The following is a 6,914-nucleotide window of genomic DNA, read 5'->3' on the forward strand; positions in this document are numbered from 1 at the left end:
TAAACTACAGTAGAATGAGTTATCTCACTTTCTTAAAGAGTTCCAGTTCTGAGGCTTTAAGTATATATATATAAAGTATATGTGTGTGTGTATGTGTGTGTGTGTGTGTGTGTATATATATATATATATATATATATATATATATATATATATATATGATTGACTAAAAAGAATAGAGGAAGAGTCTTTATTGTTATAAGACAAATGATAGAATTTTATGATGGGCTGTGGCTTCTCAGATCTGGCCAACTCTGAGATTCTGCTAAAGTTTACTATGTGAAAGGTCAGATGATTCACATCTTCTCCCAAAAGAAAGCATTCATTGCAAGGTACTGTCATTAAAGGAGTTATTTTATAATCACTCCTCAAATTGAAATAATACTTTATACTTTCAAATTTCCTTTGCATACTTAATCTCATTTTGTACGGTTAAAATTACTGTTGCCATCTTGGCCCTCATCCATCTTGGCTGGGGTTCATTGTTTTCTATGGACAGACACTTCAGATTTGAATAATGTTTTCTAAGATTCAATTACATTTACCGAGTTGGTTTAAGCGCACAAGTTATAAATGCTATACCTTGTATACTCATATTTATCATTATGCATCAGGTTCTTCATTAGTCTATAACAGTTTGCTGAATGAGGGCTATCTCACCAGCCATAGTCAAATTGAGTGACATTATTATATTTTATGTTCTCCCCTAGATTCACATACACTCTGTACCTATAAAGGTCAATAAATAGAGTAGAATTTTTATATTCTCAGTTCTAGGCATGGGAAAAGCAGTGTAGAGTAGATCCAGAGTCAGATTCCCCCAGTGCTTTATGATGTTTGCCATGGAAGATGGTAGTTTCTCTAAGGTTAAGATATTAAAAAGAATAAGCTCCCCCAAATTAAGAAACATGCTCAATTATTGTGATTTTTGCTGAAATACAAGTGAAAATTTCAGCTGGCACTGTCCTTACACAGTCGTTCTGAAAATGAATCCGTTCGATTGCTGTCTTTCAGTTATCAATTTTGATTTTTTTCAATTATCTTTCAATTTAATCTCCACTGATTCCTAGAGAGACTAAGATGACAAGGGAATTAGAATCATCTAGTCTAGAACTATCTGGTCTGAGGGTCATAACGTGTCTCATTAAAGAGGCCCAAGATGATATATTAAAACCCACTGAGGTAGTAATAAATTATTTTCTAAATCATGCCTGTAATATTATTGTGTGTATATTCCTAAGAAAAGTTCAAATTACTAAATGCAAGAGGCAGAAGTGTCTAATGGGATGTTAAATCTATTCATTCAAAGATACCTCTGGGTATACAGAAAAATCCAGTTTAAAGCTTAGCCAAGATTCTTTTCTACGCAAAGAAAAGATTTGAAAGATTTGGAAGCAAACACTTTTTTTCTGGGACAAAGCTTGACTATAAGAAAAAAATATTCAGTTTTCTTCCCAGCAAGAAATACCTTATAAATGGAAAATATGATCAAATCATTTTTCATTCGTAGTCTTCACTGGCTTCTTGTTGCCTGCAAGATAAGATTGAAACTCCTTTGTATATCACATAAGATCCTTTATGATCTGTGACATGCATTTTACCAGGCCCATCATGGATATGTCACATGTCATTCCTCACTAAATTCTTACAAAATGATATCAATTTCCCCAGTTTAGAGCTGAAAAAAACAGATACTCAGAAAAGCTGTCTGAAGCCACATAGCAGTTAGGTGGGCATAGCTAGAATATTTGATATCAAATATTGTCTAACCATGCTGTGCTAGCCTCCCAACTTCCTTGCAGAAATTGCATTAAAAATGCCCAGAAAAGTCACACCCACACCCACATGTGCGTGCGCACACTCACACACTCACACACACACACACACACACACACAGTACACACACCCCCAGAGGGAGAGCGACATGGAGAGAGAGTTATTTTCCAATTCAAATGGAAATCTGAAGGAAGAAATAGCTTGAGGATATGGTGAAGATAGTGAAGATGGGCTGACTCACGGATTTAGGTTGTTTCATTCTGATGATGCCCGAGAGCGTGAGAATCTCTAGAGAAAAATTTAAATCCCTAAAGGAAATTTTCTTTCTTTTTAGCTCACAACATGTGCTGTGATTAATGATCATTCCTCTTAGAGCAGCAGATGCCATTAAAAAAAAAATTCACAAACTCTGGGCAGCAATAATCTAGAGGAATGTGCTACTGACCCCAGAAAAGAGCAGACATCTAGGCCTGCACCATCCAATACAGCAGCCACATAACACATGCATCTGTTCAGCACTAGAAATGTGGTTGTTTTGAACTGAGATGCACTTTAGGGTAAAAGACACTTTGGATTTCAAAGGCTTAGTATGAAAGGTAAAAATTTCTCATTCGTAATATATTGATTACATGTAGAAATGATAATATTTTGAATGCACTGGGTTAAATATATGTTATTAAAATTAATTTCACCTGTTCACTTTTTAAATGTTACTATGAAGTTTAAGACTGCATGCGTGGCTTACTTTGCATTTGTTCTGGACAGCTCTAGTCTGGTCTAGGCAGAAGTGGGTCCTTTGCCGATTTCCTTCCCAGGAGGCCTCAACTTGAAAAAAAAGTGTGGAAGAGAGGAGCATTTTATAAAAATGCAGAACAAATTTGCATTTGTTTTTCAGTCTGAGGCCTACTGGGGACAGCATCTCTTCAACATATGTGGCCCAGGAACACAGCAGATCACAGCTGCTGAACTCACTATGGCCTCCAAGAGCTGTGATTTCCTAAGGGGGGCGAGCTGTGCATCCTAGAGGAGTTTTGATCACATTTTTCTATTTCTGTGTGTTCAAATCAGGCCAATATCCATAAGCACAAGAATATAGAAAGCAGCAACGAATGCTCCAAAGCCTTAAGTAACAATCTCCTGAGCTGGATCCCAGATGAGGTAGGATCACTCATCTGGATGAGAATAGAAAGCCATAAAACTAGTTAGATATGTCATTGATAGTCTGCCTTCTGTACACTTCTAATTTCTAGTACTCATATCATACTTGAGAGCTTAGTTTCTATATTTATCTGTCTGACATAAAGCATATAGATGTAGCCACTACAAAAAAATGGCTCAAATATGATAGAAGTTAATATTCCACTCAAATGAAATAAAAAATAAGAGTTTTCAATTGATGGAAGGCTCTTTTTCAGATAGTGACTTGAGACCTTGGCTCTTTCCATCTTGTGACCTGCCCCACTTTGATACATGACCTCCAAGGTCACAGTGTTCACCTTTGTTATGCTGGAAGGGAAAGTGCTTGATGGTCACAATTCCATTAATTAGAATTCAGTTGTAGCCTACCTGTGGGCCCTCAAAGGAAAGGACGATTTTGGCAGACACAAAGCAGTCTCTTACATAGTCGGCTCTTCTCGTTCACCAAACGCCAACTCTTCCTTTACATAAAACACACTCATTCTTGCCTCAAGGGACACAGCACAAAGCTCTATCCAGCTGCTGCATCCAGTTCAAAGTCCATTCTCGCATTACTATAAAGAAATACCTGAAGCTGGGTAACTTATAATAAAAAGAGATCTAACTGGCTCACAATTCCACAGGCTGTATAGGAAGTATAGTAGCTTCTGCTTCTGGGGAGGCCTCAGGATAAACTTATAATCATGGTGGAAAGTGAAGGGGGAGTAGATACATCCTACATGGCTGGTAGACCAGGAGGAAGGAAGGGGAGAACTCACTGTCACCAAGGGGGCTGGTGTTAAGCCATGAGAAATCTTCCCCATGATTCAGTCACCTCCCACCAGGTCCCAGCTTCAGTGCTGAGAATTACAATTCCATGAGATTTGGGTGGGAACACAGATCAAAACAATATCACTTCTTAATCATGGAGATTTCATTTGTTTGTTTGTTTGGAGACAAGGTCTCACTGTTTTGCCCAAGCTGGAGTGCAGCGGTACCATCATAGCTCACTGCATCCTTGAATTCCTGGGTTCCAGCAATTCTCCTGCCTCAGCTTCCCAAGTAGCTAGGACACAGGTACATGCCATCATGCCAGCTAACTTTTTATTTGTAGAGATGAGGGTCTTGCTTTGTTGCCCAGGTTGGTCTTGAACTCCTGGGCTTGGGTGCTTTTCCAATCTCAGCCTCCCAAAGAGCTGGGATTACAGGCATGGGCCACTATACCCAGTCTGCAGAGTTATTTTTGATAGAAGAACAATGGTTTTCATTGTTTAAGTGGTTAATGGTTTCATAGAATAAGTGTATAACAATTTGAGTCAATTACTTGACATCATATGGGCAAATGTAAGTTTCTACTGATTGAGTTGGAGTTTTGCTAATGATAGCTTCAGTGCAGTGCTTGTATCTTCTTTACCACAGGAACGTAGACATTAACCCACCCTTTCCTTCATATTACCATCTCAGTGCCACTCCGCACATCCCAATTCCAGCCGTGGGGTCATGGCAACCTCTGGAAGTCAGGACTAAGCATGGAATAAAACCTTGTCTCAAAGTCTTTTGTTTTCATTCATTTGTTTTTTAAAGCAGTGCTTTGGCCTTTGGGAAGTATGTATGCGAAAGGCAGGGCAACAATGAGCCATCTTTGCTTAAGAAGTAGGGATATTTGCTGTGCCTCTGGTTTCCAGTGTCTGTTCTTCAGAGGCCTGGGCAGGTGTTCCTGAAGCTAAATACCATCTCCCAATGCCAACACACAGCGATTCCCTTTTCTCACCATCGCCAGCCCATAACATGTGAATGAGAGCAAGAGTATCCTAAATGAAAACAAATAGATTCAAACCACTGCTCCAAGCAGGAGTGCACCCAAATCCTCTACTTTGTCTATACAGAGCTGGTTACATATTATACTCTTTGAACCTCATCTGCAAAATAATGATCATCTCCTTCAGATGTTTGCAGTAAAAAGTAAACAATAAATATCTGAAAATGTAGAGCCCAGTGCCTAATTGGTAATAAGTAATCAATTCATGATCATTTCTAACTTTTCTTACTTCAGCTTCTTTTCAACTCCAACACCTCTGTGCACCCCCGCCATCCACCCACCAACCCACACCTTGTTTGTGGCTTTCGGTGTCCTGATTGCCAGGTCAGGCTTTCCCACTCTCTCCTTCTGCCCCAGCACTTCTCAGCCCCAGCTGAAGAGGTTTTAGAACCATCTTTCCCCTTAGTGTTCTGCCAACTTGCTCCACGACTGTCTAGTTCCATCTGGCCCCAGCCCACTTTTGTTTTATGCCTTTGGCTATTGGTAGCAAAAAATCAGTGGCTACACTAGCTGGAGACTGTCAAGGCCAGCCCGAGGAACCAAGAGCAGACTGGGATCTGGAGAGTACGTGTGTGTATGTGTGATTATGTGTGTTTGTGTGTGAAAGAGAAGTTGGGTGAGAGTGAAGGTATGCAAGCAAATGTGACTGAAAGTATTTTACAATCTGTTAGTAAGAAATTTGAATGTAGTAATACATAAGCCAGAGGATGAACAAATGTGAATAATGTGAATGATGCAGAAGAAAGGAGATAAAGAGAAGCCAGTGGGATATGTCATGGAATTAAGTTGAAAAGAGGAGAAAAATGTTTGTTAGGAATGTAGTGGGGAAGGAAAAAATAGTATTAAAATATATGGAGATATGTATTATATACACACACACACACACACACACACGTGTGTCTATGTGTATGTATGTATGTATACATTTTATAAACTTAAGTCATGAAAAATAGATTGTTCCAAAGCTTAATAAGTTAGGGGTCAATTCAGGAAAAATCCTTACTGCTCTATATGCAACTCTTCTTCCCTAGGGGATAAACGTAGCCCCAGTTAAACAATCTATATATAGAAAAGACCGGCACCCTTAAGAGAGGAAGGCTTGATTCATGAGTAATGATGGCCAGTGTCCATTCCAGGAAACCCAGCATCTGATCTTAACCACAATCCCTTAAGCCTGGATGCCTTAGCCATATATGGAGTGCTATAGGGAAAGGAAGGGAGTCTCTTTCTGGAGTCTCTGCAGATGCGGTGAGTGGCATCCAGCCTATCTTCAAGTCAGCTCAAATTCAGAGGAAAGGACTTCTGCTTTGATAGGGACCAACTAGACCCGACAGAAGGAAACAGACACATAAGCACAGGCCAACCTTGCTGAAGGAACTTTGCTTGGTTTCCTTTTTCTGTAGAAAGGAGCCAGTGTTCTGTGGTGTGCTGCCTTCTGTGTCTCCGAAGGGATGTTTTTTTCTGAGCCTAACTCTGTTATCATCCTGTTTGCACTTGGTGACTCACAGCAGATGCTCTGGCTTTCCCACAGCTGTGCCCTTATCACTGCGGGGCAAGCAGAGCAGCAGTCACATCTGCGTGGTCCTGACCTTACCCTCCTGGGGCTGCTCCTATGCCAGCCATTCCCAATTCAGAGGGGCTGCAATAGCGTTTCCATGGTAATGAAGACAATTCACAGGAAAATAGTTTATTTGAATAGCAAATATTTTGACCAGGTTCTGGACTGTGGAAAGCCCCTAGTGCAGTCACAACATTAACCACACAAACAACAACTATTAGTACTATTACTGTTATATTATTATTACTATACGGGGAAGTGAACCAGTACCACCATGAATCAAACATTCTCCTGGAATTTTAGCATCTGATTTGGAAACATATTTCTTATTCGTTAATAGATAAAGGGAAACTTCAGTAATATCTCTATAGCCTTATAAAAAATGAATGCAGAAATATGTTTGAATGTCCTGCTATCTGACTTTCCTCATGGTATGTGACAACACCACTGCAAATATTAGAGGAGAGAAAGCAGAAAGTAGCTCCAAGGCAAATTCCAGCCAAGGGCCATTTTATCGTATCTTTTTCTCTGTGTCACTTTGGGTTTTGGGAAATCTTTTAAGTTGTATATCCAAAAGAGATTTTTGAA

The 6,914-nt window shown here is 39.6% G+C and overlaps 1 long non-coding RNA gene across 5 annotated transcripts in view; it reads right to left on the reverse strand.

Moving 5' to 3' along the window:
• LOC111554634 overlaps positions 1-6,279 on the reverse strand; it is a 28,379-nt gene extending 22,100 nt beyond the window's left edge. For 4 of the 5 annotated variants that reach the window (XR_002735298.1, XR_002735297.2, XR_002735300.1 and 1 more), the window contains exons 1-2: positions 6,133-6,279; positions 1,466-1,528 (exon numbers count right to left, since the gene is read on the reverse strand). This is a non-coding gene — a long non-coding RNA (uncharacterized LOC111554634). Of the gene's footprint in view, positions 1-1,465; positions 1,529-2,518; positions 2,599-6,132 lie in introns of all 5 variants that reach the window. The other variant, XR_002735299.1, reaches the window with a different exon arrangement.
• Between the last annotated feature and the right edge of the window lie 635 nt (positions 6,280-6,914).

This window comes from Piliocolobus tephrosceles, chromosome 6 (genome assembly GCF_002776525.5).
Source record: "Piliocolobus tephrosceles isolate RC106 chromosome 6, ASM277652v3, whole genome shotgun sequence".
Taxonomy (NCBI): domain Eukaryota; kingdom Metazoa; phylum Chordata; class Mammalia; order Primates; family Cercopithecidae; genus Piliocolobus; species Piliocolobus tephrosceles.